Here is a 17983-nt window from a genome sequence, read left to right as displayed (position 1 = left end):
TCCAAAGTGTATTAAACACAGTGTTCTGGCCTTTCGGCAACTGGAGGGTAAAGCTAAATATGGGTCAAGAGTCCACTTGCTTGGCACTTTTTTTTTTATTTTGGGAACTCATAGATGGCTGCATTACCGTCAATAGTATACAATGAGGACCCTGATTCCGTTGACCCTGTGTGTTAGTCCTATATGAATTTCAGTTGACTTGCGAGTAGATGATGACTTTTAAAATTGGCAATGAATAGTTCTTTTCAGGTTGTCCGCTCATTATAAGGGACTCTAGGTTTGACCCATCTCACGTGATGTTTTTATGAGCAATGAGGTGTCACCTGTACTCAAGCATTTTTGCTTGTCCCTCCCTGCTTACACCTCACAAGCCCCCTGGGTCTGGGTTTGACAGCCTACAGTCCTACAGAGGCTGAGGGACGTCGTCTGTCCTCACCAAGAATGATGGGACAGAGGTTTTAAGCCTGAGCAGAATGACCTCAGTGTTCCTCCTCAGCTTCACTCCGCCTCCCCTCCAGAGATTTTCTTTCATCCTGAGTCACTGTTAACAAGGCTGGAGACAGATCGGTGTTAATTTATGTGTGAGCCGGTCATAGAGCTTATAAATCAAAGGTGAATAAAGGGGAGAAAGCTGCAGTGCATCAGTTATTTTTACCCTACAGTAAACTGAGTAATTTTAGTTTCTAGATTAGTGGTTGGACAAACAAGCTACTTTATTGCACCATCTTGGGCTTTAAGAAATTATAATGGCCATTTCTCACCAGATGTGATATTTTATAGCCCAAACGAGTAATTGATTAATAGAGAAAATCATTGGTAGATTCGTATGATGATTGATGAATTGATGAATCATTAATTGAAGCCCTACTATCTTTGTTTAAGTGATACCAGTGTACTTCCAGTAAGTGTAAGTCGCTTGTGGTTGTGCAGTAATTATTTAGATGTCCATTCTGATTTTGTCCACAAGGGGGCAGTAGTTGCACACTGTATCTCTTTTCATAGTAAAGGGACGTTGCAACTTTTTAGTGATTGGGTTTCTCTCATAACTGTTGGATACAGGGAGACAGTGATGCATGAGAGCACTGCATAGCAGGCAGCTTATAAGGATTTACAAGCCTGGTGAAATGTGTGTTCTCTTATGAACGAAAGCTCAATTAAAAGATGGCAATATGGACCGAACAAAGTTAATAAAATAATAATGTCATTATGATTAAATACACAGTAAACCAAAAACGAAAAAAAAAGAAAGTGGAAATCTATCTAGTTACAGCTCACTGCTGTAATGTTTTCTCTAAGCCCTTTGTTATTTCCTTGGTAGAAGCATTTTTAAACTCCATGAGTAAATCGATCCGTCTCCAGCAAATGGACTGTGACGACATGAGACAGACGCCCCGTGTGTGATTACTGCAGCCCCCCCCACCTCCTCCAGACTGTCAGAGCCTCGTTCAGGCTCTCCTCATTGAATTGGTTTTAAACAGGGAACCTGAAATCAGTTGGGAAAGAACAAATAAAGCCGCTTAGCCTAAATGAAGGAGACGAAGAAGAGAGGAGAGGGAGAATCAAATAAATAAAGTCAAAGTGTGTGTGTGTGTGTGTGTGTGTGTGTGTGTGTGTGTGTGTGTGTGTGTGTGTGTGTGTGTGTGTGTGTGTGTGTGTTAGCCATAGACACAGTTAGCAGTGAGTGTTTTTTTTTTTTTTCCCCTTTCTCCGTGATTCCCGAGTGGCTGCACCAATCACAGCCGAATTAGGCCTAATATTTATTTCCAGAAACAATTGTACATGTTTCACTGGGGCTTTGATTGAACTCCCGGTGGACATGTTGTAGACAGATGTTTAGATGACCTCATGTTTGAAGTAATGTTGATTCTGGATGGGGTGCCTGTTCCTCTAAATCAGCTCCCTCTGCCTCCCATCTCTCTCTTTTTTTAGTTTTTGTGTCTCAGTCTGGGAGGGCTTGCAGAACCTGCACGTCTTTCATATTTAATGTGTGCTTTGGCTCGCATTAAATGGCGCACATTCACTTTTTTTTTTTTGTTCCCTCCTTGACAGACAGATGTCCATGCATGGGGGTCGTGGATGGCTTGGTTAAAATGAGCCATGATAGTGCTGAAGGATGGCTACTTAACCGGACACATCTGTCTTTTGTTTTCAGTGCTTGTCTTTAAACGTGTTTCCCTTAGAACAAGGCCAGGATTTACCATCAAGGCAGCGTTTCTGACAAGCTTGTAAACATTAGGTGAGACGGCATTGATTACTTGACTGATAATCAATATCTTGACCTCAGACGTTAATTTGAGTGACTTTCTCCTGCTGTTGCTCTATGAATAGGTTGCATGCTACAGGGTGTGTAGTCAATAAGTCAAGTAACCCCTCATTTAATTAAGCTAAAATCACAACACACCAACATTCCTAAAGTAAACACGAAAGATTTATTATCTCCGTCGAATAATTACCGTCCTCAGCAAATGTGAATGATCACAGTGCCATTAGAAATTAGCTGAATGCGAGCAGGCATGCATCTAATGGTCGTCTAATTAATGCGCTGCAAATCTCTGGCATCCCAAATAGTTTGGATAAACCCAAAAGGTTAAGTGGTGCTAAAATGCTGATGATAAAATAATGAATGCTTTTGCGCAATTTCTGTGGCATTGCTTATAATGTATCATAATTAAATAATTGGACCTGAAGTATTTGTCATAGCTTAAATAAAAAGACGTTTATTTGGATGGGGCCCTTCTTTTTCTGCTTTTCATCTCAACATGCAAATATGTAATTTTAGTTGATTTTATTGGAGAAATGTCCGGGCAAAAGCATGGACCTTAATGCGCCCCAAAGCAAAAATGCCTCCGATCACTGCTCATGTGCACTAAGCCTGCATTATCACCAAGCCCAGAGGAGTGACTGTGGGGGCTGGCGGTCGTGCGCCATTAGGCGGGCATCCTGCGCTAAAATCAGCGTTGCTAATGACTGCGTTTTGACAGCAACATGTCCAGGAAGATTCTCCGCCATCCAGGTCAAACAAGAAGTCCCTAATGGCTGCCTGTTAAACCTGAAGGGCCTGTTAAGCCAAGTCTTCAAGGCCAGAAAATACCTCAGAGTCACATTAAAAAAATCTAAACATATTTTGTTTATTCAAAAAAAAAAAAAAAAAAAAAGCCAAACCATTACAGCAGACATCAAGAGTGCGTATCATGGCACGGCCTCCTTGATTTATCTATTAAATCCAAATTTTTAACTCATGTCATGCCAGCAGCAAAATCAAAAACATGCATGAGAGCCTTTATTTGACTACGTTTCAGCTTCAGCTGTGTGTACAGGTGAGGCCTCTCACCAGCTTCAGGCTGCGCGTGAATCATCGTTATTTGACAGGTGCCATCAATTTCCACTGAGATGACCTCAGCCTCCTACTGAGATCCGTCTCTGTCTCATTTTTGGATGCAGCTTGCACAAAGTGATGTAACTGAAGCCTCAAACGCACGTGAGACGATGTAGCCGAAATATTCTCAGGTGTATATTTGGCCTCGTGGATGGTCTGTGATGTAAGTTTGCAGCACGGTTGGCCAGTTTGTATCCCTGTAATGATATTTTTAAGACCTTCATCCTGTTTTAATGCAAGTACCGTGGCAAAACCAAGCATTGGACATGCTGACGCACGGAGTCTGGGCAGGAATAAGGACGCGCGACTCAACTGAGGGGCTGTGATGTGATGTATGAGCCCCAGCCGCGTTCAAGACGTTATCTTAATGACGTGATTTATGAAAACGGTTCACTGGCGGAGTTGGGGGACCGGAGGAGGCCAGAGAGACTGTGTGTGTGTGTGTCTGTGTGTCTGTGTGTCTGTGTGTCTGTGAAATGAGTCCAGCCAAGACACAATGCGCAATTACCGGATTGTGCTCGCACGGGCACGCGCACAGCTGTACTTCGAGCCAAGAGAGGCAGCACACGCTGCAGCGACTTCTGAATCAGCTGCTGTTCGTCAGAGTCCAGTGGGTTATTGGTTTTAGGCGACACACTACAGCAACATTAATGACACGATTGCATAGCATATAATATGACATTATTGCATCCATAAGTAGAGCCAGTGTCATTAAAACGCTAGCGGTCTTACAAATGTTCAATAAATGTTTGATTTTAATTGATAATAATTGGACAGTTCATAGTTACATTTACTTTCCCACCGAGCAAACAGTAGCTATTATCGCTGGTTGTTCACTACAAAGCCTACAGCTTACTGTAATTATGTTCAGGTCGTATGGATTTAAAATAATAAAAATGTTAAGCAATTGTGGAACAAAAGCACTTAATGGGTCTTACAAAATGTGATGTGTAAAGCTTTGGTGGAGTCCTGTCACGAATTGAGTCATCACATGAGAATGATGATGTAAGGTTACGCAACCTCAGCAGTCCAGGGTCCAGCTGATCTACATCTGCAACTAAGGATTATTTTCATTGTCGTCAAATCCGCAGATTATTTTATCGATTAATCACGAGTGGTTTGGTCTGTAAAATGTCAGAAAATGGTGAAAAATGATCAGTGTTTCCCAACTCCCAACATGACGTCTAAAAATGTCTTGTTTTATCCACAGTCCAAATATATTCAGTTTACTGTCATAGAAGAGTAGAGACACCAGAAAATATTTACATTTAAGAAGCTAGAATTAGAGAATTTTGACTTTTTTTCTTAAATACTCCAACTGATTCATCGATCATCACAATAGTTGCCAACTAATTTAATAGTTGACTACTAATCAATTTATTGTTGCAGCTCTAAACTGATCACAGTTATAGCTAACGAATTTAGGTGCTTACATTAATGGTTGCTTTAGAAGAATTTTTGAGCTTCCGATGAGTTCATTCTCATTGAGAGTGGTGATTCGATCATGTTTAGTACAATAATATAAGCAGCACGGAGGTGTATTTTTATTAGTAATTTACAGTTGTCTGAGAACTAACAACCTATGTGAATACAGTCAGACATGCCAACACACACAGTGCATTTATCATACATGCAAGTTCCTAGAATAATAATAATAATTATACTGTTATGGTAAAAGCAGATTCAGTCAGATAATTATGATTGCTAAACAAGGGGGGGGGGGGGGCTTTCTCTGCATCATTGCCTCCTACTTAGGTACCAATTATTAAAACCAGGAACACTGCGCTGCAGGAAGCACAGTGGGGCAGATTTTAGATTGCGGCGCTAAAAGTATTTCATCACATCATTGCATGATTTCATACTGCAAACGAGATGATCACTCGGGTCTTCTACACCTTTCGCCACACAACACTTTACCAGTCAGTACTACACTCGTACAAGTCATTATTATGTGTGTACAGAGAGGTATGTTCAGCACAAAAATAGCATGCTAAACAGGGAACACGACAGATGTAAAGTAAGCACTGAAATCACTCACAAATTCCACGGCGGTCGAAGTGAAAAGTGAAGGCGAACATAGTACAGCACATGGCAACAATAATAAAACTGGGAGGGAAATCAGCTAAACAAGCTATGCTTAATTGAGCACTTAGACTAAGTAGTCAAGGGGCAAAGAAAGAGTGACCCTCTAAGAAAATCAGAGTTTACAGTTGTGAGCCGTGTGTGTGTGTGTGTGTGTGTGTGTGTGTGTGTGTGTGTGTGTGTGTGTGTGTGTGTGTGTGTGTGTGTGTGTGTGTGTGTGTGTGTGTGTGTGTGTGTGTGTGTGTGTGTGTGTGTGTGTGTGTGTGTGTGTGTGTGTGTGTGCTGTAGGTATTTTTGAATTCATCTCGGTCATGTATTCGTGCAAAGGAAAATAGCTACGTGTGCGTGCACGGGCCATGTTTTCATGCCACAAAATGTACGTGTTTGTTTGTTTGTTTTGTGTGTGTGTGTGGGTCCGAGTGAGAAATTTATGCCGGGAAATTGGCTATAATTGCGTGTGTTTGTCCGAGACATGCGTGCACATGCACCCAAGGAAATGGATATATTTAAGCGCGTGTGTGTTCTGCATGCGTCTGGATTATGTTTTCGGATGAGTGTGTATTTTTGAGCCCGGCTCTGTCTTGAACCTCCTAATTAAGTCACAATAGGAACAAGCGCTTCCTGTGGAGAGCTACTTTCTGTCATCCCAGCAGACTTATTATCTCACTGTGTGATTTTGGTAGATCTTCAATAGGATGTAAATATCACTAGAAGAAAGCATCAAAAATTAACTTTATAAAAATTTCGACTGCGCCTCAAGAGCCTTCTGTTTATCCTCCACCACCTTGTTGCTCATGAACACTGACATGTGTGTTGAAAAGTCTCGAATTGGGCATTTAACCTCCTGCCCTGTAGCTTGTAGCCACAGTTGGTAGTAGGTCAGACATATGGGCCTGCTACACTGCGGTACTACTGGATGTGTTCCTAATGCTGATTTTTCAGGCTCACCGGTTTTTGATCTCTTGTTTAATAGTTTTTGTTTTGTTTCAGGAAATCTTCGAAAAAAAAAAAAGTCATGGCCAAGACAAACCTCATGTTATTTCAACTGAATTTGATACACGATTCGAGGGTTCAGATACAGTAATTACAAACCCTCTGTGCTCCTGCTGTAAGCGCTGAAATATAAATAAACATAATAAGTACTGTCAAAAAAACAAAAACAAAAACGGACAAACTAAAAACCCTGAATTACATGGCTGTTTCCATGTATTTGTGTGTGCGTGCGTGTATGGATGTGTGCATTGTGTGCGTCTGCCCTGTGATTCTCTGGATGAGCTGGAAATTTATAACACAGGTTTTTACAGGAAGACCCAGCCAAAAACTGTAATTCCTTCTCCCCTTTTAGCTCAGTAGTTGGGAGACAGGCCTGCCCACTTTGGGTTAACTCTATCAAGATGAACAGCATTTGGGCCAGTGCAGTAATCATAATGTAATTTGTTGTGCTCATGAGCCAATTTGTGTAGTTTTAGAGGAAATATCCCGTGCCTGGTGGCCATGTAAGAGCATGTCCCGGGGCAAGGCTTTAATTAGGGAAGTTCAAATTTATAGACACTTTGTATTATTTCTGATCTTGAGTGGTTGGAGGATGACATACTTAAGAGGAGGACGCTGGCAGAGGGCGAGGAAAAAGTTGATAATGAGAAACAAAACTGAATGAAAGGTCATGTCAGGAATTTGTTTACCATTTCATTATCATTTTGAAATCAAAGAGTCCTGCAGTGAAATCAAAGCAGACACAAATGTCACAGTCTGGAAAGAGGTTCTGAAGAACAGCGAGAGGTATGCACCAGCTCGCTTTTAGTTTGTTTGAAATGAGAGCGAGGGATGGAGATGTGGAAGAAGCTGCCGGGTTGCAGAAAAGAGCAGTGTGTCAGTGTGTTAATGTTTGCCTCTTGGTGAGGCGGCAATCCCGAGTTCTTGTCGCGACTGCTTGGAAAAACAAGGAGGAGAAAAAATCCAGGCGTTTCAAAAGTTGACATTAATTTGCAGCACAGCTATTTAATGAGGATTAAATGTTTTGCCTTTGGAGGAGACTCTGATCCAAATATGTCATGAATATGATGACTCAGACGGAGTGACTAGAGGGCAGAAGAGAGCCATATTGGTGCTTTTTAAAGCGCCTCAGTAATGTAGTGAGCTAAGAGTTTGTACTGCTCCCAGTGGATGGATTTTAAGGTAATATGAAGATGGATAACTTTGCTGATCCTTTCACATGTATGCGCAAATGAATTCACTTAACCAAGACATACAGCTCTCAAAATATGAGATAATCCCCTCACATCTGTGTTTAGTTTGCCGCAGGTATCATTGGAAATGTTAATACTACCAGTACGGAATACTTATTTATTCTGAAAGGCCTCCAAGCTTTCATTCAGCACAGTGATTCTTGAAATGGTTTCATCCCCACACGAGATCCAAATCATGACTCAGATATGACACAGGCTGTATTTTCTATGGCCTGTGTGAGGTTTAAAACAAGAGTTCACGCTGAGATGCGTTTAGTAGAACGGAGACCACACAGGGCGCCGGCACGGCAGCTCCGCGGCGCTTGAAGCAGGTACACGGGGGAGGGCAGCGGCCGAGAGGGGGGACGGAGGAAGGTTAAGTTATCAGCGGCCTGACGGGGCGAGCGCTCAGCTGGGCAGCTCTGTAATCAGAGGCTCTGACAGATGCTTTCTCGATAAGAATCCCCCAGAAGCTTCGCAGGAACACACAGGCGGCCAGCTGTTTCCGTAGTGAGGCATTGATGTTCGCGTCTTCAAAAGGAGAACGTGAATCCAACAATAACTGTAGCAGAGCCTGTCTCTTTTCAAAGCACGGCGCGAGTCTCCCTCCCGTCTGGTGCATATGCATTTAGAGCAGGTGGCCTTTTTTTTTATTTTGCCCTTTCATTTCTTTCCCTTATTTGCATTCTAACTCGGCGGTTTGTATGTTTCCGGCCTGAATTTGTGTTTTCCAGGTTGGAGCTTGGTGTGTTAACGTTTGGAGGGGAATTATCAGTCAAAAATATCCTCAGTCTTTGCCTGTACCTCACAAGAAGAAATCTTTCGAGCGCTCCATTGGTGTTCTGGTCTTTCCTGAATTGCGGTGCTCTCGGGTGTGTTTCATAATGGTACTTGGACCGTTGCAGCCTGATATATCGCACCCAGGGGAGAATCTGCTCCCTGCACCAATCTATCAGTCCCCAGCCGGAGGAAGGCAGAATGACACTCTGCGCCTCTGCGATTATGGCCCCCCCATCATATTCAAAATTTACTTTAAATTGATGGTGTGTGTTTTTGTTTCCGTGACGGAAACGTCTTGAGTGATCACACGCAGGCATTTGCGGTTTTGCAGATGTTTTTATTGTGATTACTTGAGGAAATGTTTTGTTAGTAAAATGTAGGATTATTTAATTGTAGTTCTTCGGTTGTTTTGTAAGCTGCTGCATGAGATAGTACTTTCATTAGTTATTAGACCACTAGTTGTCAGTTCACTTTATTTTAGTAGTTCCTTGATATTTGCATCACCTACACTCTCTGACTTAAATCAGTTATTATTATTACAACTGTAGTAATGATTATAAAAATATTACTTGTGCTAATTTTAGCAAACTTTGCCTTCTACTTGATACAATAACACTGCAGCTCTTGGTTTTTCTTAAGTGGAAAGGAGACAAGGTAATTACCCTTGGGGCAATTAGAGAAAGGGGCTGAGGGAGTAGGAAAGTCATTTTCTAACCCAAACATCCTGGTCCGAGGGGCCGGAGCGGCTGGACAGCCTCCTGGAGGCCGTTGGCTGGCTCGCGGGGAGCCGTTCGTGGGGAAGTGGATCAGGGTTTGTTTTCTTTCTCTGGAGGCAGGCCTCTGAAACTTCTGCCAGATGAACAGCACCTGAAACGCAGCAGCTCTCCCACCACCGTCAGTAGAGGGAGTGATTTACTGTACTCGGTTAGGCGTGCTCCTGTGCATGAAATCCTTTAGTCAGCTTCATCACACTGTAAGCAGTATAGTGGATCAGGCGAGGGGGAGTTTTTTCGGTGGTTGAGGCCCTAAATGTTATTTTTCTGCAGTCTCTTTAAGGCGGCTTAAAAATGTTTGTGTGGATCTATAAACATGCACAACCCACATAATATTTCCAGCTTATTACACACACATGTAATAAGCTGGCAGTATACAAAAAAATTGCAACCTAATGACGACATGTAAATGTGAAAAGCAAATGTGGTTCCCGTGGCTTGATTTTTATTTCAGCAAATCATTAACCTGTACTGTCATCTGTAATATTGCATTCTTTTAAAACCACATAAATCTGAGTTTCAAGGCCACTTCCCTGTCATGTCAAGTACCATTCCAACAATTTAAATCATTTGTCTTTTACACAAGGAAATATACAGTAACTACCAAGAAAGAAAAGGAAAAATCTTAGTTTAATTTTTAGTTTCGTTGACCTTAAACAAGAAGGAGAACAGCTGCAAAAGTGTCAGTGTTAACACAATAAAGTTCAAGGCTTATTTCCATTGTGGTCCTGGATGATGTCTCAGATGGAGGAGTCCAGGAGGCAACATCAGTCTACCAACAAATCCACACAATAATAACAAAAAATCTGTCCAAGTCAAACATCCAAAAATGAATAATGGTATAATTATATACAAATTATAATTAGAATGGTAAGCTATCACTTCCTAATTTCCCATAAGCCATAATAGAGCTGCAATGATTTGTTGATAAAAGAAAATTAATACCCGACTATTTTGATCATTTGAGCAATTTTTCAAGAAACTATGTCAAACATTATACCGTTCCAGCTTCTCAAATGTGAGAATTTGCAGGTTTTGTTTGTCTTGCATGACAGCAAACGGAATACTTCTTGGTTTTAGACTGTTGGTCGGATGAAATGAGATATCTGAACATGTCACTTTGCGCTCTACAAAACTGTGTAAAATTCCAAATCATTAATCGAGAAAAAAAAATTGGCAGATTAATTAATTTAGAATGAAAATAATCTAATAGATGCAGCTGTAAGATGCAGGTTGAGCTTTTAAAAAATGTGGTTGTTACTTATTCAACTTTACACCACACAGTCTGAAGGAACTATTGCTTGTGTTGGTACTGAACCTTAAGCAAGTCAACAACACTAACTGTAGTCTCATGGCCTTTAAGATACTCAGAGGCTCCTTTGTGATGTATTAGTATGTGTGGGTCTGTACTTCAATAATATTCTTTTAGAGTATTAAGAAAATACAATAGGTATAGTAACTCAGGAGGGTTATCTCACTGTAAGCCAGAGACACATGAGCTTTTTAGACAGAAGTATTTTTCTCTCATGATACCAAACACATTAAAAGGCAGCTGAAATCATAATCAGCGATAAGTTGATTTATCAGCTAGATAAGGACTGGATTTCATGATTGTAAACTGAATCTTTTTGGGTTTGGGTCTGTTGGACATTTTATAAACTAAACAAATTGACTGGCAGACTAATCGATGATTAAAATAATCATTAGCTGCAGCCCTAGTATGATTGTTAAGATGTCAGCGAGTGCACAAACATATGCGGAGGCTCGATTTAAAGGGTGTACAATACAGGATGTAGCTTGTTTGCCCGTCAGCACTGCGCCTGCCGTGCCCACAAAGAGTGCAGACAAACCGATGTGGTCATTGAAAAGAGCGCATACAAAAGACAAGCAGAGGGGAGAAGATGAAAAACGAGAGAGCAGAAAGATCTGGGAGTGGCAACAGAGGGACAGAAAGAGAAAGCAAGAGAGCTCTGGCGCTCGCTGGCCCTCCTCCTGACCCGTTTGTGCATTCGATCTGAGAATCACTCTGCGAGCTGAGTCACAGCACTGACAGCACAGACCAGAGAGCAGTTCAGAAGCTTAACGCCTTGTGAGCGGTCCCCATCAGGAAAGAAGCAGGGCAGAAAGCCCCTCATAGGACCATACATGAAAAACTGAGCTTTGTGGGAAAGCGAGAGGGGAAATGGGCGTTTTTGCATGTAGGTGAATCAAGCGCCATTTCATCTGAAGCACACTGAGCTGACTATGTGACAAATGTAATCCATTTATTAGTCATTCCAGGGAAGCCGATCCCCTCCCTTCCACAGTTTCATACAGTTTAGATCTTTAAACTTGTCCTGAGAAAAGAGAGAGAAGAAGAAGGAGCTCATATTTGCATTCACGACTGAATGAGAATTAGTCTTGGCCTCCTGACAAGGATCTCTAATGAGCAAACACTGGGATGACATCATCTTGAGGTTTGGAGGGAATTAGCTTGATTAGAATAACCCTCCACTCTCACCTTGGCTCAGGCATCCAACTGCTCTGCAGTCTGCCTGTCAAAGCCTCTCTCAACTCCTATGGTTTTGGTTTGAGACTTTCCCCCCACACTGTGGTGTGTTTAATGTGGAATGAGTACATTCGAGGAGGAGAGAAAAATGAGCGCTGGTGCTGACGTTTCTCGTAGCTCATTTTTGTTATTTTGTTGAATGTTTTTAGCTGTTCGCAGAGAGGCAAGAAGGCGGTGGCGAGGGGGGGTGGGGGCGTCTAGTTTATTTGTCGTTGTGAGTTTGCACAGTTCCCTCTTCGCTGGGATGAGTGAGGCTTGCCATCAGCTCTCTAAGAACAACAAGCCTCGCCTGCCAAACTTCCTAGATAATTAGCGAAGCATTTCACACTCTGCAGAACATCAAAAAGGAAACGGAAAATTGACAAATTAAGCATGGTCCGTGTAGCGCGGGAGGGGTTTTTCTGGAGTGGAGAGTTGGTGGAGCTCCAATACAGCACATGGTCACTCTAAAACAAGCTTGCTGTAGAACTTAGTCCAATTTACACCAATCAGCAGTTCTGTGGGTTTTTTAATGCCCTGTTTTCATTCTTAAAAGAGATTTCTTTATTCTGATTTCATTAGCTAATTTATTTACTGTTATCACAGAGGCCTCATAAGTGATTATAAGCACTGAGATAAGTATGAGAGGAATGTGCTAAAATGTTTTTTAATGCAGCCAGCATGACTTGAATGGGATTTTTAGGACAGAAGGAATGGTTTTTAAACTTGCTTACCGCATTTCCTGGATGGGTCAGACGGGCTCTTAAAACCCAATCAGATACGAGGCCTGAAATGTGATCAAAAAGTGTTTGGTTATGTTAAGTGCTGATTGTTTAATCTCCTCTTCTCGTTTGTGTAGTCTCTGTCTACAGTGACTGCCAGGCGGTTTACTTTGTCGTTAGCTCCTTTATAATGATTGTCTTGACCATGTGTTGTATTTAGCATTTTAAGGGACAAAATCCTCTCCGTGACGTGACATTTTTTACAGCACTCAATTTTGTTTTTACATAAGTTTCCATTTAAATGTTGCACTAATTGTAACTTAATTTCCAGAAAATTATTGAGAGAAAATCTTAATCAATGCTTGTTTCCATCCACTGCTATTATGTGAATGAGTTTGTGTAAGGATGTCAGTGGTTGGTTACTGCTGAGAATATTTCTTTGACTGGCTACCTGTGCTGGCCTGCTGGTCTGAGGCCATCACCCAGTTGGAGTGCCGGATGATCGAGACCGATGTCATATAGCGACCGAGCGTCTGTGACAGCAGAGTTTCTTTTAAGATTCAGGCTCAATATTTAAATTTGGAACACCGAAAATCAAACTAGACTTCTTCTATGGAATTAAAGGATGTCTGTCTTCTTCCAACCATAAAATCTTGCAGTCATCCGTCATGTCTGTCCTTGACTGTGGAGATATCCTGCGCTGTCATTCTGTCCGATCAGCACTTCAGCAGCTAAACCATGTCGAGCATAATGCGTTATGCTTCATCACGGATGACAGATTTCATTACCATCATTGTTCTCTGTATGTGGAGTTCCTTACAGTCAAGAAGAAATGGCCATCTCATGTAACTAATCTATAAAGCTCTACCTCCCAGCTCTTCTATCACTATGTATAACTACAGTACGCAATCCAGTAACTAGTCATAACCTTAGCTGCCCCTTATGTTCACACTAATGTTGGCAGGACTGGTTTCAGATACTATGCACTTTTTAAATGGAATGAACTGTAAACTGCCCTGAAACTAGAGTCCTACATCTCCCTTGGAGATTTTAAAGCTTTATCGTCCGATGTTTTTAATTAATTCATTGTTCATTGTGTTTTTTTTTTCTGCTTGTTGATCATGTTCTTGTGAATGTTTCTTGTTCTCAGCTCTCTCTTGGAAAAAAGAGATCTTAATCTTTATGAGACTGCCTGATGAAATAAAGATGAAATAAATATCCTGCCAATCAGTGAGGTAGAGGGCGAGGGATTCAAAGAGTTAGTTACCTTGAACCCAAGTACGTTTTGCCATTGAGAGCTACTGTGATTAGACTCCTTGAAAAACACTCTGAGGAGAAGAAGGATGAGCTAAAAGTCAAGCTAGCCAGGGCAGACAAGCTAATTCTGACCACCGACTGCTGGATAGCCGTCACAAACGAAAGCTTCATCACAGCTATGTGTCACTTCATCAGTGCTGACTGAGAGATGCAGTCCAGTGTGCTCCTCAGTCAAAATTAATAGATCAATTATTGGTTAATGGGTGTCGGTGGCTGCCGAAAGCAAAGTTGGTCCATTGAGATGAACAGTTGGCTAATTCTCCTTTCGGGCACCATTAAACCGTTGCTGAAGAAGTGGCTGCAAATGATGTAGTTGAAAGAGTGTCAGTCAAACCTCAAATGATGGATAACGATCTGGGAGAGGTGATGGAAATATGGAATTTATGTTTTTATGTTTTGCTTTTAAACTTTGCTTTATTTGCAATATTTTATCTGGAGCTAAACCACTGTGATGAAGTTTTTTTCTTTTTCTTTGTGAGTTCTGTTCACTGAAGACCTTATTTGGTTAAAAGCTTTAAAATTAGCACTTGGTTTGTTGATGTGTTGTGACAACTATAGTACAGTCCAATATGCCTCATTTTAGGGCTCAGTGTCAAAAGATCATCAGTCACAATGCAAAGAGATGGAATCATCCTTTAAAAGCAAATATGTGCCAAAATCAAGTTTTTGTAATACATATACAAGTGCGCACACATGCATATAAATCTTGTACAAGTACTCTGTAAACACACACACAGATGCTCCACGCTTGCACATACTGTACATACATACACACATACCCTTATATACACTGATCCTGGTCACCACACGCCATTCAGTCAGTCCTGCAGCCCAGCCCACCAGGGCCACGCCAACAGAGGAAGCTGTCACTGTGTCCACCGTGGCACTCTGGAGAGTTGAACTTGACTGAAACATATGTCTTCAATTTTAATAGCTCTCCATTCCCCCAGATGGCCTGAAGGGGGGGAAGGTTGCCTGAGAAGCTGCGTTTCATGTAGGAATAATTTGTGCTAAGTAGCTGGGCGATCTGTTTGTTACGCTAGAGCTGACAGTTTGTTTATGTTTCTTGAGGAGTATGATGGATGGGGCAGGAGTTGATGCTAATTAGACTAAATTGTTGCGAAGAATGCTGAGGGTCTGCACTACACTGCTGAGGCCAGTTTCCATTGTTCCTGCCTCTTCGCACTTTGGGTGTAATTGAATGGAGCTTGGGCCCATTCATCATGGCAGTGGGCGTCCAGGGCAGGAAACAAATGGCTCGACCTGGATGGAGATGTTTGGGGAGAGGAACTGTGGGTGACAGAGGACGAGCTGGCCGCTGGAGAGGGAAGATGTCACTTTTTTTTTTCCCTCCCAGCCGATTAGAACAGACACAACCTGAGTCCAACTGGCCATGAAATTAATGTTTACCCAGTAAGTCTTGACCAGGGAGGATTGGCAGCTCTTGAACTCCTCCCCCTCGGCCTGACAGACATGGTCAACTGCAAAACATGACCATTAGGGCAAGTGTCACTTCATGTGCTTTCTTGTAGAAACCATGTTGTGTTTACTCTCCTGTCGTTCATGCTACAGATTTTACTTTTCAAGAGGATCATTCAAATATAGAACTCTCAATCAATATTACTATAATCAAGGAAGATTCTGCCAGTATTGGTGAACCTGAACAGTGCTTTTTCTTCAGCTGAAGAAACATAAAAACATCTGAGGTTCCATTTGGACAGTTAAAGAGTGTGGTTTTCTAGTTTGAGTCATGCAAGTTAATCATGTTTTCCTGTAAAGACAAATTTGAAAGCCAAATTTAATCGATCATTGGTTGATTCTTGAAACTGAATATCTGGCACATCTGAATTATTAAGTGGCAAGTCGGACTCGGAATTACAAAACCTTTGATTTGACATGAATGTAGCATTCAACTGTCTCCCTTGGTATATGCTAGGGTTGGTTCAGGTTCTGGTTTTGCCGGCCCGGTCTGGTGCATGAGCTTAAACCCCTTTGATTTTAGGTGAACTGACTGAACTGGCATTTGTCATTGTGAGATGTTCTGGCAAATTAAAAGCTAGCCTACATCAGAAACCTGTGCAAACTGCAATCAACCAAACTTGTATTACATTAGTAATAATAATTATGGCAATGTGATTTACATCCTCGGATCATCAAAGTATGTCGTATATGACGCACTCAGTATCTCTTTATCGCTGTATGCTAGAGACATAATGCTATAAAGTTGTAGTCCTAAAAAATGAAATAATCCCGATATCATCGTCTGGGTAATTTATTCTGACCTTTCCTCACACTGAGTTCTCTGGTACTCTTCATGACTAGTAAACTGAACTCGATGTGTAAAATTGGTGGAGTGCCCTTTTAAGATTAATTAAATTTCAACTTAAAGTCAACCCCAATACTGAGAGTCGAAGTTGCCGAAAACATGTCAGTATCTCTGCCAGCTGAAGTCCACAGCTGCCTGTGTGTAATTTTTGTGTTTCCCCTGGTCAGCACGTAGGCTGTTCCTCCCCTCAGTGTCGCTCACGTTAATTTGTTTTTGCCTCTTTCTTCTCGACGTTTATTTTCTCAAATTTGCTGTTTTTCCTGCTGCAGGAATATTTTGAAAAAGAGGAAAGAAGCAGTTGGGCCTGTAGAGCCTGCCAGCTATGCATTGGTGCTTTCCTTGGCCAGTGCACACAGTACAAGGATATGAAGCTAATGCAGTTATACATACAGGTGACTGAGAATATTTCAGCAAGAATAAGATTATTTCTGCATCAGAGCCAAATGAACGTCTGTGTATATCCCACACTGGACCTCGTACTCATGTTGCAACAGACTTTACGCTCCGGACATGTTCAGTGTCTAACACCTTCGCCCTGTTAGTTCCTCATCCTAGAAGTAAACCTGACACTGCATCTGCAACTCATTAACCTTTAAACACACAGTACAACAATGCTGTAAACAAAATGGCATTGTCACAGGTTCTACAAGTACATGTGTGAAGTTGTAGCTAACAGTGAGCAGATCAGGGTGGAGCCAGCACATGTTCAACCTCACGCAGGCTTGACAAGGATTTGCCCCCCCAGACACACACACTTGTAGCCTAGTTCAGCTTGAGTTAACCTTTGAGTCCCTCCAGTGGTCTGGTCTGTAAGCCAACGACTTTTGATTTATACTATAAAATAAGAGGAAAAACAATCCTCAGATACTCAGACCACTGTCGCTGTGTCCAGTGCATTTAAAGAGTTATATTTTTCATGCTCAATCTGCCCTTATCCTTCATCATTATATGTCTTGCTCTGGCAGGTACAACCCTGCATCGGTACACTGGGTGTAGCCAACCCAAAACATTCACACCTACTTCATGGCTGAACAAAACACTATTCTCGCAGAAATTGTGACTCATATTTGCAATATCTGTCAAAACAAGCAGAGTATATTTTTGCATATCATTCAGCCCTAACCTTCTGTCAGTTTAGAGTTTGCAGTTCACACAACCAGCTTGTCTTTGGTTCATGGAAGGAAGCATGAGCACCCAGCGGAAACCTTCATCAATACTGGAAGATCGTGTAAATTTTGCAGAGAAAGGTTCCAGCCAGGTTTGACCTTAGTGCTGGTGATGGTGCTAAGCACTGAGCCACCGTGCCAATTTATGTCTAAAAATCAACTTGCAGATACTTGAAAATTGCCCGAAATGGCAATGTATCTTAGCCAACATATTTTTATCGTTGCAAAATCTCTGTTTGAAATTGCCTCACTACAGTACAACTCAGTAATCTTTTTTAACGTTTCTACTGAACTACACAAGTCAAGCAGGTTTTCACACCAAACGTAAAAAAAAAAATGTGTCAGCAATCAAGTATTTGTACTGAATTGGCTAAAAAAAACCAAACACCAGTATGGTCCTTAAATTGGTAGTTTAATACCTACATTTCTAATATTGCCCTTTGACAATCTCAGAGAGCATGCCTAAAGTTGCATTCAGCAATGTTTATAGTGCTTTGTGTCAGAAATAGAAACACATATGAAAGCTAAGACGATTTATTCCACTTTTATAACAGCGAGGGAGTATTGCATACAGAGAAAGCAAAGGAAAATCTCTGTCATTATGAACAGGCCATAAAAAGCCAGCCCACCTGATGAAAGCACTGCTCACTGACAGGAAGACTTCTGTGTGTTAACGGACGCCAAAACTG

General features: G+C 41.6%; 1 protein-coding gene across 1 annotated transcript in view; it reads left to right on the top strand.

Moving 5' to 3' along the window:
• The window catches only part of slc25a21 (solute carrier family 25 member 21), a 96903-nt gene that overhangs the window by 5340 nt on the left and 73580 nt on the right, over window positions 1-17983 (top strand). The gene's annotated exons all lie outside the window — the stretch shown is intronic.

Source organism: Chelmon rostratus, chromosome 15 (genome assembly GCF_017976325.1).
Source record: "Chelmon rostratus isolate fCheRos1 chromosome 15, fCheRos1.pri, whole genome shotgun sequence".
Taxonomy (NCBI): domain Eukaryota; kingdom Metazoa; phylum Chordata; class Actinopteri; order Chaetodontiformes; family Chaetodontidae; genus Chelmon; species Chelmon rostratus.
Note: the sequence above shows the minus strand (reverse complement) of the source record. Positions and strands in the feature narration are given on the sequence as shown.